Source organism: Hypanus sabinus, chromosome 25, assembly GCF_030144855.1.
Source record: "Hypanus sabinus isolate sHypSab1 chromosome 25, sHypSab1.hap1, whole genome shotgun sequence".
In the NCBI taxonomy this organism is placed as follows: Eukaryota; Metazoa; Chordata; class Chondrichthyes; order Myliobatiformes; family Dasyatidae; genus Hypanus; species Hypanus sabinus.
Genome location: NC_082730.1, coordinates 43,261,266 through 43,283,134, shown reverse-complemented (window position 1 = coordinate 43,283,134; position 21,869 = coordinate 43,261,266).

Sequence of the window (21,869 nt, the reverse complement as noted above, 5' to 3'; positions counted from 1 at the left end):
TACCATTTACTTTGGATCAGCCATTGACTTGGCTTTCTTCTGCACAGGCTAAAGTTCCACTGTGTAGAGAAGGTAAAGTTACTGAAAGTAACTTCTGGAGCATAGGTAACACACTCATAAAATTGGTTGCAGACAACTCTAAATCATATGGTTAGTTTGCTAGCAATGTTTACATCATGTCAGCACATAGTGGTTATCAGCAAAATTGAACTGTACACTCTTTTGAGTTGAATGCATTACTTTCTATTCAATGTATTCTGTGGTAAAGTTGTGTACATAACTAGTCTGGGTGGTTTGGAACTGTATAGATATTGCATGTAGAGTGCTCAGTGCCATGGAATACTCCAATGCAAGGTGAATTCAGTAAACCTACCTGGTACCATTTACTTTGGATCAGCCATTGACTTGGCTTACTTCTGCAAAGGCTAAAGTTCCACTGTGTAGAGAAGGTAAAGTTACTGAAAGTAACTTCTGGAGCGTAGGGAGCACACTCATAAAATTGTTTGCAGACAACTCTAAATTACATGGTTAGTGTGCTAGCAATGTTTACATCATGTCAGCACATAGTAGTTATCAGCAAAATTGAGCTGTACACTCCATTGAGTTGAATGCATTACTTTCTTTTCAAGCATTCTGTGGTAACGTTGTGTACATAACTACACTGGGTGGTTTGGAACTGTATAGATATTGCATGTAGAGTGCTCAGTGCCATGGAATACTCCAATGCAAGCTGAATTCAGTAACCTACCTGGTACCATTTACAGTGGAACAGCCATTGACTTGGTTCAATTCTGCAAAAGCTAAAGTTCCACTGTGTAGAGAAGGTAATGTTACTGAAACTAACTTCTGGAGCATAGGTAGCACACTCATATAATTGGTTGCATACAACTCCAAATCACATGGTTAGTGTGCTAGCAATGTTTACATCATGTCAGCACATAGTAGTTATCAGCAAAATTGAACTGTACACTCCATTGAGTTGAATGCATTACTTTCTATTTAATGCATTCTGTGGTAACGTTGTGTACATAACTACACTGGGTGGTTTGGAACTGTATAGATATTGCATGTAGAGTGCTCAGTGCCATGGAATACTCCAATGCAAGGTGAATTCAGGAACCTACCTGGTACCATTTACTTTGGATCAGCCATTGACTTGGCTTACTTCTGCAAAGGCTAAAGTTCCACTGTGTAGAGAAGGTAAAGTTACTGAAAGTAACTTCTGGAGCATAGGTAGCACACTCATAAAATTGGTTGCAGACAACTCTAAATCATATGGTTAGTGTGCTAACAATGTTTACATCATGTTAGCACATAGTAGTTATCAGCAAAATTGAACTGTACACTCCATTGAGTTGAATGCATTACTTTCTATTCAATGCATTCTGTGGTAAGGTTGTGTACATAACTACTCTGGGTGGTTTGGAACTGTATAGATATTGCATGTAGAGTGCTCAGTGCCATGGAATACTCCAATGCAATGTGAATTCAGAAAACCTACCTGGTACCATTTACTTTGGATCAGCCATTGACTTGGCTTACTTCTGCAAAGGCTAAAGTTCCACTGTGTAGAGAAGGTAATGTTACTGAAACTAACTTCTGGAGCATAGGTAGCACACTCATATAATTGGTTGCATACAACTCCAAATCACATGGTTAGTGTGCTAGCAATGTTTACATCATGTCAGCACATAGTAGTTATCAGCAAAATTGAACTGTACACTCCATTGAGTTGAATGCATTACTTTCTATTTAATGCATTCTGTGGTAACGTTGTGTACATAACTACACTGGGTGGTTTGGAACTGTATAGATATTGCATGTAGAGTGCTCAGTGCCATGGAATACTCCAATGCAAGGTGAATTCAGGAACCTACCTGGTACCATTTACTTTGGATCAGCCATTGACTTGGCTTACTTCTGCAAAGGCTAAAGTTCCACTGTGTAGAGAAGGTAAAGTTACTGAAAGTAACTTCTGGAGCATAGGTAGCACACTCATAAAATTGGTTGCAGACAACTCTAAATCATATGGTTAGTGTGCTAACAATGTTTACATCATGTTAGCACATAGTAGTTATCAGCAAAATTGAACTGTACACTCCATTGAGTTGAATGCATTACTTTCTATTCAATGCATTCTGTGGTAAGGTTGTGTACATAACTACTCTGGGTGGTTTGGAACTGTATAGATATTGCATGTAGAGTGCTCAGTGCCATGGAATACTCCAATGCAAGGTGAATTCAGGAACCTACCTGGTACCATTTACTTTGGATCAGCCATTGACTTGGCTTTCTTCTGCACAGGCTAAAGTTCCACTGTGTAGAGAAGGTAAAGTTACTGAAAGTAACTTCTGGAGCATAGGTAACACACTCATAAAATTGGTTGCAGACAACTCTAAATCATATGGTTAGTTTGCTAGCAATGTTTACATCATGTCAGCACATAGTGGTTATCAGCAAAATTGAACTGTACACTCTTTTGAGTTGAATGCATTACTTTCTATTCAATGTATTCTGTGGTAAAGTTGTGTACATAACTAGTCTGGGTGGTTTGGAACTGTATAGATATTGCATGTAGAGTGCTCAGTGCCATGGAATACTCCAATGCAAGGTGAATTCAGTAAACCTACCTGGTACCATTTACTTTGGATCAGCCATTGACTTGGCTTACTTCTGCAAAGGCTAAAGTTCCACTGTGTAGAGAAGGTAAAGTTACTGAAAGTAACTTCTGGAGCGTAGGGAGCACACTCATAAAATTGTTTGCAGACAACTCTAAATTACATGGTTAGTGTGCTAGCAATGTTTACATCATGTCAGCACATAGTAGTTATCAGCAAAATTGAGCTGTACACTCCATTGAGTTGAATGCATTACTTTCTTTTCAAGCATTCTGTGGTAACGTTGTGTACATAACTACACTGGGTGGTTTGGAACTGTATAGATATTGCATGTAGAGTGCTCAGTGCCATGGAATACTCCAATGCAAGCTGAATTCAGTAACCTACCTGGTACCATTTACAGTGGAACAGCCATTGACTTGGTTCAATTCTGCAAAAGCTAAAGTTCCACTGTGTAGAGAAGGTAATGTTACTGAAACTAACTTCTGGAGCATAGGTAGCACACTCATATAATTGGTTGCATACAACTCCAAATCACATGGTTAGTGTGCTAGCAATGTTTACATCATGTCAGCACATAGTAGTTATCAGCAAAATTGAACTGTACACTCCATTGAGTTGAATGCATTACTTTCTATTTAATGCATTCTGTGGTAACGTTGTGTACATAACTACACTGGGTGGTTTGGAACTGTATAGATATTGCATGTAGAGTGCTCAGTGCCATGGAATACTCCAATGCAAGGTGAATTCAGGAACCTACCTGGTACCATTTACTTTGGATCAGCCATTGACTTGGCTTACTTCTGCAAAGGCTAAAGTTCCACTGTGTAGAGAAGGTAAAGTTACTGAAAGTAACTTCTGGAGCATAGGTAGCACACTCATAAAATTGGTTGCAGACAACTCTAAATCATATGGTTAGTGTGCTAACAATGTTTACATCATGTTAGCACATAGTAGTTATCAGCAAAATTGAACTGTACACTCCATTGAGTTGAATGCATTACTTTCTATTCAATGCATTCTGTGGTAAGGTTGTGTACATAACTACTCTGGGTGGTTTGGAACTGTATAGATATTGCATGTAGAGTGCTCAGTGCCATGGAATACTCCAATGCAATGTGAATTCAGAAAACCTACCTGGTACCATTTACTTTGGATCAGCCATTGACTTGGCTTACTTCTGCAAAGGCTAAAGTTCCACTGTGTAGAGAAGGTAATGTTACTGAAACTAACTTCTGGAGCATAGGTAGCACACTCATATAATTGGTTGCATACAACTCCAAATCACATGGTTAGTGTGCTAGCAATGTTTACATCATGTCAGCACATAGTAGTTATCAGCAAAATTGAACTGTACACTCCATTGAGTTGAATGCATTACTTTCTATTTAATGCATTCTGTGGTAACGTTGTGTACATAACTACACTGGGTGGTTTGGAACTGTATAGATATTGCATGTAGAGTGCTCAGTGCCATGGAATACTCCAATGCAAGGTGAATTCAGGAACCTACCTGGTACCATTTACTTTGGATCAGCCATTGACTTGGCTTACTTCTGCAAAGGCTAAAGTTCCACTGTGTAGAGAAGGTAAAGTTACTGAAAGTAACTTCTGGAGCATAGGTAGCACACTCATAAAATTGGTTGCAGACAACTCTAAATCATATGGTTAGTGTGCTAACAATGTTTACATCATGTTAGCACATAGTAGTTATCAGCAAAATTGAACTGTACACTCCATTGAGTTGAATGCATTACTTTCTATTCAATGCATTCTGTGGTAAGGTTGTGTACATAACTACTCTGGGTGGTTTGGAACTGTATAGATATTGCATGTAGAGTGCTCAGTGCCATGGAATACTCCAATGCAATGTGAATTCAGAAAACCTACCTGGTACCATTTACTTTGGATCAGCCATTGACTTGGCTTACTTCTGCAAAGGCTAAAGTTCCACTGTGTAGAGAAGGTAAAGTTACTGAAAGTAACTTCTGGAGCATAGGTAGCACACTCATAAAATTGGTTGCAGACAACTCTAAATCATATGGTTAGTGTGCTAACAATGTTTACATCATGTTAGCACATAGTAGTTATCAGCAAAATTGAACTGTACACTCCATTGAGTTGAATGCATTACTTTCTATTCAATGCATTCTGTGGTAAGGTTGTGTACATAACTACTCTGGGTGGTTTGGAACTGTATAGATATTGCATGTAGAGTGCTCAGTGCCATGGAATACTCCAATGCAAGGTGAATTCAGAAATCCTACCTGGTACCATTTACTTTGGATCAGCCATTGACTTGGCTTACTTCTGCAAAGGCTAAAGTTCCACTGTGTAGAGAAGGTAAAGTTACTGAAAGTAACTTCTGGAGCGTAGGGAGCACACTCATAAAATTGGTTGCAGACAACTCTAACTTACATGGTTAGTGTGCTAGCAATGTTTACATCATGTCAGCACATAGTAGTTATCAGCAAAATTGAACTGTACACTCCATTGAGTTGAATGCATTACTTTCTTTTCAATGCATTCTGTGGTAACGTTGTGTACATAACTACACTGGGTGGTTTGGAACTGTATAGATATTGCATGTAGAGTGCTCAGTGCCATGGAATACTCCAATGCAAGGTGAATTCAGGAACCTACCTGGTACCATTTACTTTGGATCAGCCATTGACTTGGCTTACTTCTGCACAGGCTAAAGTTCCACTGTGTAGAGAAGGTAAAGTTACTGAAAGTAACTTCTGGAGCATAGGTAACACACTCATAAAATTGGTTGCAGACAACTCTAAATCATATGGTTAGTGTGCTAACAATGTTTACATCATGTTAGAACATAGTGGTTATCAGCAAAATTGAAATGTACACTGCTTCGAGTAGAATGCATTACTTTCTATTCAATGCATTCTGTGGTAAGGTTGTGTACATAACTACTCTGGGTGGTTTGGAACTGTATAGATATTGGATGTAGAGTGCTCAGTGCCATGGAATACTCCAATGCAAGGTGAATTCAGGAACCTACCTGGTACCATTTACTTTGGATCAGCCATTGACTTGGCTTTCTTCTGCACAGGCTAAAGTTCCACTGTGTAGAGAAGGTAAAGTTACTGAAAGTAACTTCTGGAGCATAGGTAACACACTCATAAAATTGGTTGCAGACAACTCTAAATCATATGGTTAGTTTGCTAGCAATGTTTACATCATGTCAGCACATAGTGGTTATCAGCAAAATTGAACTGTACACTCTTTTGAGTTGAATGCATTACTTTCTATTCAATGTATTCTGTGGTAAAGTTGTGTACATAACTAGTCTGGGTGGTTTGGAACTGTATAGATATTGCATGTAGAGTGCTCAGTGCCATGGAATACTCCAATGCAAGGTGAATTCAGTAAACCTACCTGGTACCATTTACTTTGGATCAGCCATTGACTTGGCTTACTTCTGCAAAGGCTAAAGTTCCACTGTGTAGAGAAGGTAAAGTTACTGAAAGTAACTTCTGGAGCGTAGGGAGCACACTCATAAAATTGTTTGCAGACAACTCTAAATTACATGGTTAGTGTGCTAGCAATGTTTACATCATGTCAGCACATAGTAGTTATCAGCAAAATTGAGCTGTACACTCCATTGAGTTGAATGCATTACTTTCTATTCAATGCATTCTGTGGTAAGGTTGTGTACATAACTACTCTGGGTGGTTTGGAACTGTTTAGATATTGCATGTAGAATGCTCAGGGTCATGGAATACTCCAATGCAAGCAGAATTCAGTAACCTACCTGGTACCATTTACAGTGTGACATCCAATGACTTGGTTCAATTCTGCAAAGGCTAAAGTTCCACTGAGCAGAGAACGTAAAGTTACTGAAAGTAACTTCTGGAGCATAGGTAGCACACTCATGAAATTGGTTGCAGACAACTCTAAATTACATGGTTAGTGTGCTAGCAATGTTTACATCATGTCAGCACATAGTAGTTATCAGCAAAATTGAGCTGTACACTCCTTCGAGTAGAATGCATTACTTTCTATTCAATGCATTCTGTGGTAAGGTTGTGTACATAACTACTCTGGGTGGTTTGGAACTGTATAGATATTGCATGTAGAGTGCTCAGTGCCATGGAATACTCCAATGCAAGCTGAATTCAGGAACCTACCTGGTACCATTTACTTTGGATCAGCCATTGACTTGGCTTACTTCTGCAAAGGCTAAAGTTCCACTGTGTAGAGAAGGTAAAGTTACTGAAAGTAACTTCTGGAGCATAGGTAGCACACTCATAAAATTGGTTGCAGACAACTCTAAATCATATGGTTAGTGTGCTAGCAATGTTTACATCATGTCAGCACATAGTAGTTATCAGCAAAATTGAACTGTACACTCCATTGAGTTGAATGCATTACTTTCTTTTCAATGCATTCTGTGGTAACGTTGTGTACATAACTACACTGGGTGGTTTGGAACTGTATAGATATTGCATGTAGAGTGCTCAGTGCCATGGAATACTCCAATGCAAGGTGAATTCAGGAACCTACCTGGTACCATTTACTTTGGATCAGCCATTGACTTGGCTTACTTCTGCACAGGCTAAAGTTCCACTGTGTAGAGAAGGTAAAGTTACTGAAAGTAACTTCTGGAGCATAGGTAACACACTCATAAAATTGGTTGCAGACAACTCTAAATCATATGGTTAGTGTGCTAACAATGTTTACATCATGTTAGAACATAGTGGTTATCAGCAAAATTGAACTGTACACTGCTTCGAGTAGAATGCATTACTTTCTATTCAATGCATTCTGTGGTAAGGTTGTGTACATAACTACTCTGGGTGGTTTGGAACTGTATAGATATTGGATGTAGAGTGCTCAGTGCCATGGAATACTCCAATGCAAGGTGAATTCAGGAACCTACCTGGTACCATTTACTTTGGATCAGCCATTGACTTGGCTTTCTTCTGCACAGGCTAAAGTTCCACTGTGTAGAGAAGGTAAAGTTACTGAAAGTAACTTCTGGAGCATAGGTAACACACTCATAAAATTGGTTGCAGACAACTCTAAATCATATGGTTAGTTTGCTAGCAATGTTTACATCATGTCAGCACATAGTGGTTATCAGCAAAATTGAACTGTACACTCTTTTGAGTTGAATGCATTACTTTCTATTCAATGTATTCTGTGGTAAAGTTGTGTACATAACTAGTCTGGGTGGTTTGGAACTGTATAGATATTGCATGTAGAGTGCTCAGTGCCATGGAATACTCCAATGCAAGGTGAATTCAGTAAACCTACCTGGTACCATTTACTTTGGATCAGCCATTGACTTGGCTTACTTCTGCAAAGGCTAAAGTTCCACTGTGTAGAGAAGGTAAAGTTACTGAAAGTAACTTCTGGAGCGTAGGGAGCACACTCATAAAATTGTTTGCAGACAACTCTAAATTACATGGTTAGTGTGCTAGCAATGTTTACATCATGTCAGCACATAGTAGTTATCAGCAAAATTGAGCTGTACACTCCATTGAGTTGAATGCATTACTTTCTATTCAATGCATTCTGTGGTAAGGTTGTGTACATAACTACTCTGGGTGGTTTGGAACTGTTTAGATATTGCATGTAGAATGCTCAGGGTCATGGAATACTCCAATGCAAGCAGAATTCAGTAACCTACCTGGTACCATTTACAGTGTGACATCCAATGACTTGGTTCAATTCTGCAAAGGCTAAAGTTCCACTGAGCAGAGAACGTAAAGTTACTGAAAGTAACTTCTGGAGCATAGGTAGCACACTCATGAAATTGGTTGCAGACAACTCTAAATTACATGGTTAGTGTGCTAGCAATGTTTACATCATGTCAGCACATAGTAGTTATCAGCAAAATTGAGCTGTACACTCCTTCGAGTAGAATGCATTACTTTCTATTCAATGCATTCTGTGGTAAGGTTGTGTACATAACTACTCTGGGTGGTTTGGAACTGTATAGATATTGCATGTAGAGTGCTCAGTGCCATGGAATACTCCAATGCAAGCTGAATTCAGTAACCTACCTGGTACCATTTACAGTGGAACAGCCATTGACTTGGTTCAATTCTGCAAAAGCTAAAGTTCCACTGTGTAGAGAAGGTAATGTTACTGAAACTAACTTCTGGAGCATAGGTAGCACACTCATATAATTGGTTGCATACAACTCCAAATCACATGGTTAGTGTGCTAGCAATGTTTTCATCATGTCAGCACATAGTAGTTATCAGCAAAATTGAACTGTACACTCCATTGAGTTGAATGCATTACTTTCTATTTAATGCATTCTGTGGTAACGTTGTGTACATAACTACTCTGGGTGGTTTGGAACTGTATAGATATTGCATGTAGAGTGCTCAGTGCCATGGAATACTCCAATGCAAGCTGAATTCAGTAACCTACCTGGTACCATTTACAGTGGAACAGCCATTGACTTGGTTCAATTCTGCAAAAGCTAAAGTTCCACTGTGTAGAGAAGGTAATGTTACTGAAACTAACTTCTGGAGCATAGGTAGCACACTCATATAATTGGTTGCATACAACTCCAAATCACATGGTTAGTGTGCTAGCAATGTTTACATCATGTCAGCACATAGTAGTTATCAGCAAAATTGAACTGTACACTCCATTGAGTTGAATGCATTACTTTCTATTTAATGCATTCTGAGGTAACGTTGTGTACATAACTACACTGGGTGGTTTGGAACTGTATAGATATTGCATGTAGAGTGCTCAGTGCCATGGAATACTCCAATGCAAGGTGAATTCAGGAACCTACCTGGTACCATTTACTTTGGATCAGCCATTGACTTGGCTTACTTCTGCAAAGGCTAAAGTTCCACTGTGTAGAGAAGGTAAAGTTACTGAAAGTAACTTCTGGAGCATAGGTAGCACACTCATAAAATTGGTTGCAGACAACTCTAAATCATATGGTTAGTGTGCTAACAATGTTTACATCATGTTAGCACATAGTAGTTATCAGCAAAATTGAACTGTACACTCCATTGAGTTGAATGCATTACTTTCTATTCAATGCATTCTGTGGTAAGGTTGTGTACATAACTACTCTGGGTGGTTTGGAACTGTATAGATATTGCATGTAGAGTGCTCAGTGCCATGGAATACTCCAATGCAATGTGAATTCAGAAAACCTACCTGGTACCATTTACTTTGGATCAGCCATTGACTTGGCTTACTTCTGCAAAGGCTAAAGTTCCACTCTGTAGAGAAGGTAAAGTTACTGAAAGTAACTTCTGGAGCATAGGTAGCACACTCATAAAATTGGTTGCAGACAACTCTAAATCATATGGTTAGTGTGCTAACAATGTTTACATCATGTTAGCACATAGTAGTTATCAGCAAAATTGAACTGTACACTCCATTGAGTTGAATGCATTACTTTCTATTCAATGCATTCTGTGGTAAGGTTGTGTACATAACTACTCTGGGTGGTTTGGAACTGTATAGATATTGCATGTAGAGTGCTCAGTGCCATGGAATACTCCAATGCAAGGTGAATTCAGAAATCCTACCTGGTACCATTTACTTTGGATCAGCCATTGACTTGGCTTACTTCTGCAAAGGCTAAAGTTCCACTGTGTAGAGAAGGTAAAGTTACTGAAAGTAACTTCTGGAGCGTAGGGAGCACACTCATAAAATTGGTTGCAGACAACTCTAACTTACATGGTTAGTGTGCTAGCAATGTTTACATCATGTCAGCACATAGTAGTTATCAGCAAAATTGAACTGTACACTCCATTGAGTTGAATGCATTACTTTCTTTTCAATGCATTCTGTGGTAACGTTGTGTACATAACTACACTGGGTGGTTTGGAACTGTATAGATATTGCATGTAGAGTGCTCAGTGCCATGGAATACTCCAATGCAAGGTGAATTCAGGAACCTACCTGGTACCATTTACTTTGGATCAGCCATTGACTTGGCTTACTTCTGCACAGGCTAAAGTTCCACTGTGTAGAGAAGGTAAAGTTACTGAAAGTAACTTCTGGAGCATAGGTAACACACTCATAAAATTGGTTGCAGACAACTCTAAATCATATGGTTAGTGTGCTAACAATGTTTACATCATGTTAGAACATAGTGGTTATCAGCAAAATTGAACTGTACACTCCTTCGAGTAGAATGCATTACTTTCTATTCAATGCATTCTGTGGTAAGGTTGTGTACATAACTACTCTGGGTGGTTTGGAACTGTATAGATATTGGATGTAGAGTGCTCAGTGCCATGGAATACTCCAATGCAAGGTGAATTCAGGAACCTACCTGGTACCATTTACTTTGGATCAGCCATTGACTTGGCTTTCTTCTGCACAGTCTAAAGTTCCACTGTGTAGAGAAGGTAAAGTTACTGAAAGTAACTTCTGGAGCATAGGTAACACACTCATAAAATTGGTTGCAGACAACTCTAAATCATATGGTTAGTTTGCTAGCAATGTTTACATCATGTCAGCACATAGTGGTTATCAGCAAAATTGAACTGTACACTCTTTTGAGTTGAATGCATTACTTTCAATTCAATGTATTCTGTGGTAAAGTTGTGTACATAACTAGTCTGGGTGGTTTGGAACTGTATAGATATTGCATGTAGAGTGCTCAGTGCCATGGAATACTCCAATGCAAGGTGAATTCAGTAAACCTACCTGGTACCATTTACTTTGGATCAGCCATTGACTTGGCTTACGTCTGCAAAGGCTAAAGTTCCACTGTGTAGAGAAGGTAAAGTTACTGAAAGTAACTTCTGGAGCGTAGGGAGCACACTCATAAAATTGTTTGCAGACAACTCTAAATTACATGGTTAGTGTGCTAGCAATGTTTACATCATGTCAGCACATAGTAGTTATCAGCAAAATTGAGCTGTACACTCCATTGAGTTGAATGCATTACTTTCTATTCAATGCATTCTGTGGTAAGGTTGTGTACATAACTACTCTGGGTGGTTTGGAACTGTTTAGATATTGCATGTAGAATGCTCAGGGTCATGGAATACTCCAATGCAAGCAGAATTCAGTAACCTACCTGGTACCATTTACAGTGTGACATCCAATGACTTGGTTCAATTCTGCAAAGTCTAAAGTTCCACTGAGCAGAGAACGTAAAGTTACTGAAAGTAACTTCTGGAGCATAGGTAGCACACTCATGAAATTGGTTGCAGACAACTCTAAATTACATGGTTAGTGTGCTAGCAATGTTTACATCATGTCAGCACATAGTAGTTATCAGCAAAATTGAGCTGTACACTCCTTCGAGTAGAATGCATTACTTTCTATTCAATGCATTCTGTGGTAAGGTTGTGTACATAACTACTCTGGGTGGTTTGGAACTGTATAGATATTGCATGTAGAGTGCTCAGTGCCATGGAATACTCCAATGCAAGCTGAATTCAGTAACCTACCTGGTACCATTTACAGTGGAACAGCCATTGACTTGGTTCAATTCTGCAAAAGCTAAAGTTCCACTGTGTAGAGAAGGTAATGTTACTGAAACTAACTTCTGGAGCATAGGTAGCACACTCATATAATTGGTTGCATACAACTCCAAATCACATGGTTAGTGTGCTAGCAATGTTTTCATCATGTCAGCACATAGTAGTTATCAGCAAAATTGAACTGTACACTCCATTGAGTTGAATGCATTACTTTCTATTTAATGCATTCTGTGGTAACGTTGTGTACATAACTACACTGGGTGGTTTGGAACTGTATAGATATTGCATGTAGAGTGCTCAGTGCCATGGAATACTCCAATGCAAGGTGAATTCAGGAACCTACCTGGTACCATTTACTTTGGATCAGCCATTGACTTGGCTTACTTCTGCAAAGGCTAAAGTTCCACTGTGTAGAGAAGGTAAAGTTACTGAAAGTAACTTCTGGAGCATAGGTAGCACACTCATAAAATTGGTTGCACACAACTCTAAGTCATATGGTGAGTGTGCTAACAATGTTTAATCATGTTAGCACATAGTGCTTATTAGCAAAATTGAACTGTACACTCCATTGAGTTGAATGCATTACTTTCTATTCAATGCATTCTGTGGTAAGGTTGTGTACATAACTACTCTGGGTGGTTTGGAACTGTATAGATATTGCATGTAGAGTGCTCAGTGCCATGGAATACTCCAATGCAAGGTGAGTTCAGGAACCTACCTGGTACCATTTACTTTGGATCAGCCATTGACTTGGCTTACTTCTGCAAAGGCTAAAGTTCCACTGTGTAGAGAAGGTAATGTTACTGAAAGTAACTTCTGGAGAATAGGTAGCACACTCATAAAATTGGTTGCAGACAACTCTAAATCATATGGTTAGTGTGCTACCAATGTTTACATCATGTTAGCACATAGTAGTTATCAGCAAAATTGAACTGTACACTCCATTGAGTTGAATGCATTACTTTATATTCAATGCATTCTGTGGTAAGGTTGTGTACATAACTACACTGGGTGGTTTGGAACTGTATAGATATTGGATATAGAGTGCTCAGTGCCATGGAATACTCCAATGCAAGGTGAATTCAGGAACCTACCTGGTACCATTTACTTTGGATCAGCCATTGACTTGGCTTACTTCTGCACAGGCTAAAGTTCCACTGTGTAGAGAAGGTAAAGTTACTGAAAGTAACTTCTGGAGCATAGGTAACACACTCATAAAATTGGTTGCAGACAACTCTAAATCATATGGTTAGTTTGCTAGCAATGTTTACATCATGTCAGCACATAGTGGTTATCAGCAAAATTGAACTGTACACTCTTTTGAGTTGAATGCATTACTTTCTATTCAATGTATTCTGTGGTAAAGTTGTGTACATAACTAGTCTGGGTGGTTTGGAACTGTATAGATATTGCATGTAGAGTGCTCAGTGCCATGGAATACTCCAATGCAAGGTGAATTCAGTAACCTACCTGGTACCATTTACTTTGGATCAGCCATTGACTTGGTTTACTTCTGATCAGGTTAAAGTTCCACTGTGTAGAGAAGGTAATGTTACTGAAAGTAACTTCTGGAGATTAGGTAGCACACATAAAATTGATTGCAGACAACTCTAAATCATATGGTTAGTGTGCTAACAATGTTTACATCATGTTAGAACATAGTAGTTATCAGCAAAATTGAACTGTACACTCCTTCGAGTAGAATGCATTACTTTCTATTCAATGCATTCTGTGGTAAGGTTGTGTACATAACTACTCTGGGTGGTTTGGAACTGTATAGATATTGCATGTAGAGTGCTCAGTGCCATGGAATACTCCAATGCAAGCTGAATTCAGTAACCTACCTGGTACCATTTACAGTGGAACAGCCATTGACTTGGTTCAATTCTGCAAAAGCTAAAGTTCCACTGTGTAGAGAAGGTAATGTTACTGAAACTACTATTCTGGAGCATAGGTAGCACACTCATATAATTGGTTGCATACAACTCTAAATCACATGGTTAGTGTGCTAGCAATGTTTACATCATGTCAGCACATAGTAGTTATCAGCAAAATTGAACTGTACACTCCATTGAGTTGAATGCATTACTTTCTATTCAATGCATTCTGTGGTAACGTTGTGTACATAACTACACTGGGTGGTTTGGAACTGTATAGATATTGCATGTAGAGTGCTCAGTGCCATGGAATACTCCAATGCAAGGTGAATTCAGGAACCTACCTGGTACCATTTACTTTGGATCAGCCATTGACTTGGCTTACTTCTGCAAAGGCTAAAGTTCCACTGTGTAGAGAAGGTAAAGTTACTGAAAGTAACTTCTGGAGCGTAGGTAGCACACTCATAAAATTGGTTGCAGACAACTCTAAATCACATGGTTTGTGTGCTAGCAATGTTTACATCATGTCAGCACATAGTAGTTATCAGCAAAATTGAACTGTACACTCCATTGAGTTGAATGCTTTACTTTCTATTCAATGCATTCTGTGGTAACGTTGTGTACATAACTACACTGGGTGGTTTGGAACTGTATAGATATTGCATGTAGAGTGCTCAGTGCCATGGAATACTCCAATGCAAGGTGAATTCAGGAACCTACCTGGTACCATTTACTTTGGATCAGCCATTGACTTGGCTTACTTCTGCAAAGGCTAAAGTTCCACTGTGTAGAGAAGGTAAAGTTACTGAAAGTAACTTCTGGAGCATAGGTAGCACACTCATAAAATTGTTTGCACACAACTCTAAGTCATATGGTGAGTGTGCTAACAATGTTTAATCATGTTAGCACATAGTGTTTATTAGCAAAATTGAACTGTACACTCCATTGAGTTGAATGCATTACTTTCTATTCAATGCATTCTGTGGTAAGGTTGTGTACATAACTACTCTGGGTGGATTGGAACTGTATAGATATTGCATGTAGAGTGCTCAGTGCCATGGAATACTCCAATGCAAGGATAATTCAGGAACCTACCTGGTACCATTTACTTTGGATCAGCCATTGACTTGGCTTACTTCTGCAAAGGCTAAAGTTCCACTGTGTAGAGAAGGTAATGTTACTGAAAGTAACTTCTTGAGAATAGGTAGCACACTCATAAAATTGGTTGCAGACAACTCTAAATCATATGGTTAGTGTGCTAACAATGTTTACATCATGTTAGCACATAGTAGTTATCAGCAAAATTGAACTGTACACTCCATTGAGTTGAATGCATTACTTTATATTCAATGCATTCTGTGGTAAGGTTGTGTACATAACTACACTGGGTGGTTTGGAACTGTATAGATATTGGATGTAGAGTGCTCAGTGCCATGGAATACTCCAATGCAAGGTGAATTCAGGAACCTACCTGGTACCATTTACTTTGGATCAGCCATTGACTTGGCTTACTTCTGCAAACGCTAAAGTTCCACTGTGTAGAGAAGGTAATGTTACTGAAAGTAACTTCTTGAGAATAGGTAGCACACTCATAAAATTGGTTGCAGACAACTCTAAATCATATGGTTAGTGTGCTAGCAATGTTTACATCATGTCAGCACATAGTAGTTATCAGCAAAATTGAACTGTACACTCCATTGAGTTGAATGCATTACTTTCTATTGAATGCATTCTGTGGTAACGTTGTGTACATAACTACACTGGGTGGTTTGGAACTGTATAGATATTGCATGTAGAGTGCTCAGTGCCATGGAATACTCCAATGCAAGGTGAATTCAGGAACCTACCTGGTAACATTTACTTTGGATCAGCCATTGACTTGGCTTACTTCTGCACAGGCTAAAGTTCCACTGTGTAGAGAAGGTAAAGTTACTGAAAGTAACTTCTGGAGCATAGGTAACACACTCATAAAATTGGTTGCAGACAACTCTAAATCATATGGTTAGTTTGCTAGCAATGTTTACATCATTTCAGCACATAGTGGTTATCAGCAAAATTGAACTGTACACTCTTTTGAGTTGAATGCATTACTTTCTATTCAATGTATTCTGTGGTAAAGTTGTGTACATAACTAGTCTGGGTGGTTTGGAACTGTATAGATATTGCATGTAGAGTGCTCAGTGCCATGGAATACTCCAATGCAAGGTGAATTCAGTAACCTACCTGGTACCATTTACTTTGGATCAGCCATTGACTTGGTTTACTTCTGAACAGGTTAAAGTTCCACTGTGTAGAGAAGGTAATGTTACTGAAAGTAACTTCTGGAGATTAGGTAGCACACATAAAATTGGTTGCAGACAACTCTACATCATATGGTTAGTGTGCTAACAATGTTTACATCATGTTAGAACATAGTAGTTATCAGCAAAATTGAACTGTACACTCCTTCGAGTAGAATGCATTACTTTCTATTCAATGCATTCTGTGGTAAGGTTGTGTACATAACTACTCTGGGTGGTTTGGAACTGTATAGATATTGCATGTAGAGTGCTCAGTGCCATGGAATACTCCAATGCAAGCTGAATTCAGGAACCTACCTGGTAACATTTACTTTGGATCAGCCATTGACTTGGCTTACTTCTGCACAGGCTAAAGTTCCACTGTGTAGAGAAGGTAAAGTTACTGAAAGTAACTTCTGGAGCATAGGTAACACACTCATAAAATTGGTTGCAGACAACTCTAAATCATATGGTTAGTTTGCTAGCAATGTTTACATCATTTCAGCACATAGTGGTTATCAGCAAAATTGAACTGTACACTCTTTTGAGTTGAATGCATTACTTTCTATTCAATGTATTCTGTGGTAAAGTTGTGTACATAACTAGTCTGGGTGGTTTGGAACTGTATAGATATTGCATGTAGAGTGCTCAGTGCCATGGAATACTCCAATGCAAGCTGAATTCAGTAACCTACCTGGTACCATTTACAGTGGAACAGCCATTGACATGGTTCAATTCTGCAAAAGCTAAAGTTCCACTGGGTAGAGAAGGTAATGTTACTGAAAGTAACTTCTGGAGAATAGGTAGCACACTCATAAAATTGGATGCAGACAACTCTAAATCATATGGTTAGTGTGCTAACAATGTTTACATCATGTTAGCACATAGTAGTTATCAGCAAAATTGAACTGTACACTCCATTGTGTTGAATGCATTACTTTCTATTCAATGCATTCTGTGGTAAGATTGTGTACATAACTACACTGGGTGGTTTGGAGCTGTATAGATATTGCATGTAGAGTACTCAGAGCCATGGAATACTCCAATGCAAGGTGAATTCAGGAACCTACCTGGTACCATTTACTTTGGATCAGCCATTGACTTGGCTTACTTCTGCAAAGGCTAAAGTTCCACTGTGTAGTGAAGGTAAAGTTACTAAAAGTAACTTCTGAAGCATAGGTAGCACACTCATAAAATTGGTTGCACACAACTCTAAGTCATATGGGTAGTGTGCTAACAATGTTTAGATCATGTTAGCACATAGTAGTTATCAGCAAAATTGAACTCTACACTCCATTGAGTTGAATGCATTACTTTCTATTCAATGCATTCTGTGGTAAGGTTGTGTACATAACTACACTGGGTGGTTTGGAACTGTATAGATATTGCATGTAGAGTGCTCAGTGCCATGGAATACTCCAATGCAAGCTGAATTCAGTAACCTACCTGGTACCATTTACAGTGGAACAGCCATTGACATGGTTCAATTCTGCAAAAGCTAAAGTTCCACTGGGTAGAGAAGGTAATGTTACTGAAAGTAACTTCTGGAGAATAGGTAGCACACTCATAAAATTGGAAGCAGACAACTCTAAATCATATGGTCAGTGTGCTAACAATGTTTACATCATGTTAGCACATAGTAGTTATCAGCAAAATTGAACTGTACACTCCATTGTGTTGAATGCATTACTTTCTATTCAATGCATTCTGTGGTAAGATTGTGTACATAACTACACTGGGTGGTTTGGAGCTGTATAGATATTGCATGTAGAGTGCTCAGAGCCATGGAATACTCCAATGCAAGGTGAATTCAGGAACCTACCTGGTACCATTTACTTTGGATCAGCCATTGACTTGGCTTACTTCTGCAAAGGCTAACGTTCCACTGTGTAGTGAAGGTAAAGTTACTAAAAGTAACTTCTGAAGCATAGGTAGCACACTCATAAAATTGGTTGCACACAACTCTAAGTCATATGGTTAGTGTGCTAACAATGTTTAGATCATGTTAGCACATAGTGTTTATTAGCAAAATTGAACTGTACACTCCATTGAGTTGAATGCATTACTTTCTATTCAATGCATTCTGTGGTAAGGTTGTGTACATAACGACTCTGGGAGGTTTGGAACAGTATAGATATTGCATGTAGAGTGCTCAGTGCCATGGAATACTCCAATGCAAGGTGAATTCAGGAACCTACCTGGTACCATTTACTTTGGATCAGCCATTGACTTGGCTTACTTCTGCAAAGGCTAAAGTTCCACTGTGTAGAGAAGGTAATGTTACTGAAAGTAACTTCTGGAGAATAGGTAGCACACTCATAAAATTGGTTGCACACAACTCTAAGTCATAAGGTTAGTGTGCTAACAATGTTTAGATCATGTTAGCACATAGTGTTTATCAGCAAAATTGAACTGTTCACTCCATTGAGTTGAATGCATTACTTTCTATTCAATGCATTCTGTGGTAAGGTTGTGTACATAACTTCTCTGGGTGGTTTGGAACTGTATAGATATTGCATGTAGAGTGCTCAGTGCCATGGAATACTCCAATGCATGGTGAATTCAGTAACCTACCTGGTACCATTTACTTTGGGTCAGCCATTGACTTGGCTTACTTCTGCAAAGGCTAAAGTTCCACTGTGTAGAGAAGGTAAAGTTACTAAAAGTAACTTCTGGAGCATAGGTAGTACACTCATAAAATTGGTTGCACACAACTCTAAGGCATAAGGTTAGTGTGCTAACAATGTTTAGATCATGTTAGCACATAGTGTTTATCAGCAAAATTGAACTGTACACTCCATTGAGTTGAATGCATTACTTTCTATTCAATGCATTCTGTGGTAAGGTTGTGTACATAACTTCTCTGGGTGGTTTCGAACTGTATAGATATTGCATGTAGAGTGCTCAGTGCCATGGGAAACTCCAATGCAAGCTGAATTCAGTAACCTACCTGGTACCATTTACAGTGTGACAGCCATTGACTTGGTTCAATTCTGCAATGGCTAAATTTCCACTGCGCAGAGAACGTAAAGTTACTGAAAGTAACTTCTGGAGAATAGGTAGCACACTCATAAAATTGTTTGCAGACAACTCTAAATCATATGGTTAGTGTGCTAACAATGTTTACACCATGTTAGCACATAGTAGTTATCAGCAAAATTGAACTGTACACTCCATTGAGTTGAATGCATTACTTTCTATTCAATGCATTGTGTGGTAAGGTTGTGTACATAACTACTCTGGGTGGTTTGGAACTGTATAGATATTGCATGTAGAGTGCTCAGTGCCATGGAATACTCCAATGCAAGCTGAATTCAGTAACCTACCTGGTACCATTTACAGTGCAACAGCCATTGACATGGTTCAATTCTGCAAAGGCTATAGTTCCACTGTGTAGATAAGGTAAAATTACTAAAAGTAACTTCTGGAGCATAGGTAGCACACTCATAAAATTGGTTGCACACAACTCTAAGTCATATGGTTAGTGTGCTAACAATGTTTAGATCATGTTAGCACATAGTGTTTATTAGCAAAATTGAACTGTACACTCCATTGAGTTGAATGCATTACTTTCTATTCAATGCATTCTGTGGTAAGGTTGTGTATATAACGACTCTGGGAGGTTTGGAACAGTATAGATATTGCATGTAGAGTGCTCAGTGCCATGGAATACTCCAATGCAAGGTGAATTCAGGAACCTACCTGGTACCATTTACTTTGGATCAGCCATTGACTTGGCTTACTTCTGCAAAGTCTAAAGTTCCACTGTGTAGAGAAGGTAAAGTTACTGAAAGTAACTTCTGGAGCATAGGTAGCACCCTCATAAAATTGGTTGCAGACAACTCTAAATCACATGGTTAGTGTGCTAGCAATGTTTACATCATGTCAGCACATAGTAGTTATCAGCAAAATTGAACTGTACACTCCATTGAGTTGAATGCATTACTTTCTATTCAATGCATTCTGTGGTAAGGTTGTGCACATAACTACACTGGGTGTATTGGAGCTGTATAGATATTGCATGTAGAGTGCTCAGAGCCATGGAATACTCCAATGCAAGGTGAATTCAGGAACCTACCTGGTACCATTTACTTTGGATCAGCCATTGACCTGGCTTACTTCTGCAAAGGCTAACGTTCCACTGTGTAGTGAAGGTAATGTTACTAAAAGTAACTTCTGGAGCATAGGTAGCACACTCATAAAATTGGTTGCACACAACTCTAAGTCATATGGTTAGTGTGCTAACAATGTTTAGATCATGTTAGCACACAGTGTTTATTAGCAAAATTGAACTGTACACTCCATTGAGTTGAATGCATTACTTTCTATTGAATGCATTCTGTGGTCAGGTTGTGTACATAACGACTCTGGGAGGTTTGGAACAGTATAGATATTGCATGTAGAGTGCTCAGTGCCATGGAATACTCCAATGCAAGGTGAATTCAGGAACCTATCTGGTGCCATTTACTTTGGATCAGCCATTGACTTGGCTTACTTCTGCAAAGACTAAAGTTCCACAGTGTAGAGAAGGTAATGTTACTGAAAGTAACTTCTGGAGAATAGGTAGCACACTCATAAAATTGGTTGCAGACAACTCTAAATCATATGGTTAGTGTGCTAACAATGTTTACACCATGTTAGCACATAGTAGTTATCAGCAAAATTGAACTGTACACTCCATTGAGTTGAATGCATTACTTTCTATTCAATGCATTCTGTGGTAAGGTTGTGTACATAACTACTCTGGGTGGTTTTGAACTGTATAGATATTGCATGTAGAGTGCTCAGTGCCATGGAATATTCCAATGCAAGCTGAATGCAATAACCTACCTGGTACCATTTACTTTGGATCAGCCATTGACTTGGCTTACTTCTGCAAAGGCTAAAGTTCCACTGTGTAGAGAAGGTAAAATTACTAAAAGTAACTTCTGGAGCATAGGTAGCACACTCATAAAATTGGTTGCACACAACTCTAAGTCATATGGTTAGTGTGCTAACAATGTTTAGATCATGTTAGCACATAGTGTTTATCAGCAAAATTGAACTGTACACTCCATTGAGTTAAATGCATTACTTTCTATTCAATGCATTCTGTGGTAAGGTTGTGTACATAACTTCTCTGGGTGGTTTGGAACTGTATAGATATTGCATGTAGAGTGCTCAGTGCCATGGAAAACTCCAATGCAAGCTGAATTCAGTAACCTACCTGGTACCATTTACAGTGGAACAGCCATTGACTTGGTTTACTTCTGCAAAGGCTAAAGTTCCACTGTGTAGAGAAGGTAAAATTACTAAAAGTATCTTCTGGAGCATAGGTAGCACACTCATAAAATTGGTTGCACACAACTCTAAGTCATATGGTTAGTGTGCTAACAATGTTTACATCATGTTAGCACATAGTGTTTATTAGCAAAATTGAACTGTACACTCCATTAAGTTGAATGCATTACTTTCTATTCGCATTCTGTGGTAAGGTTGTGTACATAACGACTCTGGGTGGTTTGGAACACTATAGATATTGCATGTAGAGTGCTCAGTGCCATGGAATACTCCAATGCAAGTTGAATTCAGGAACCTACCTGGTACCATTTACTTTGGATCAGCCATTGACTTGGCTTACTTCTGCAAAGTCTAAAGTTCCAC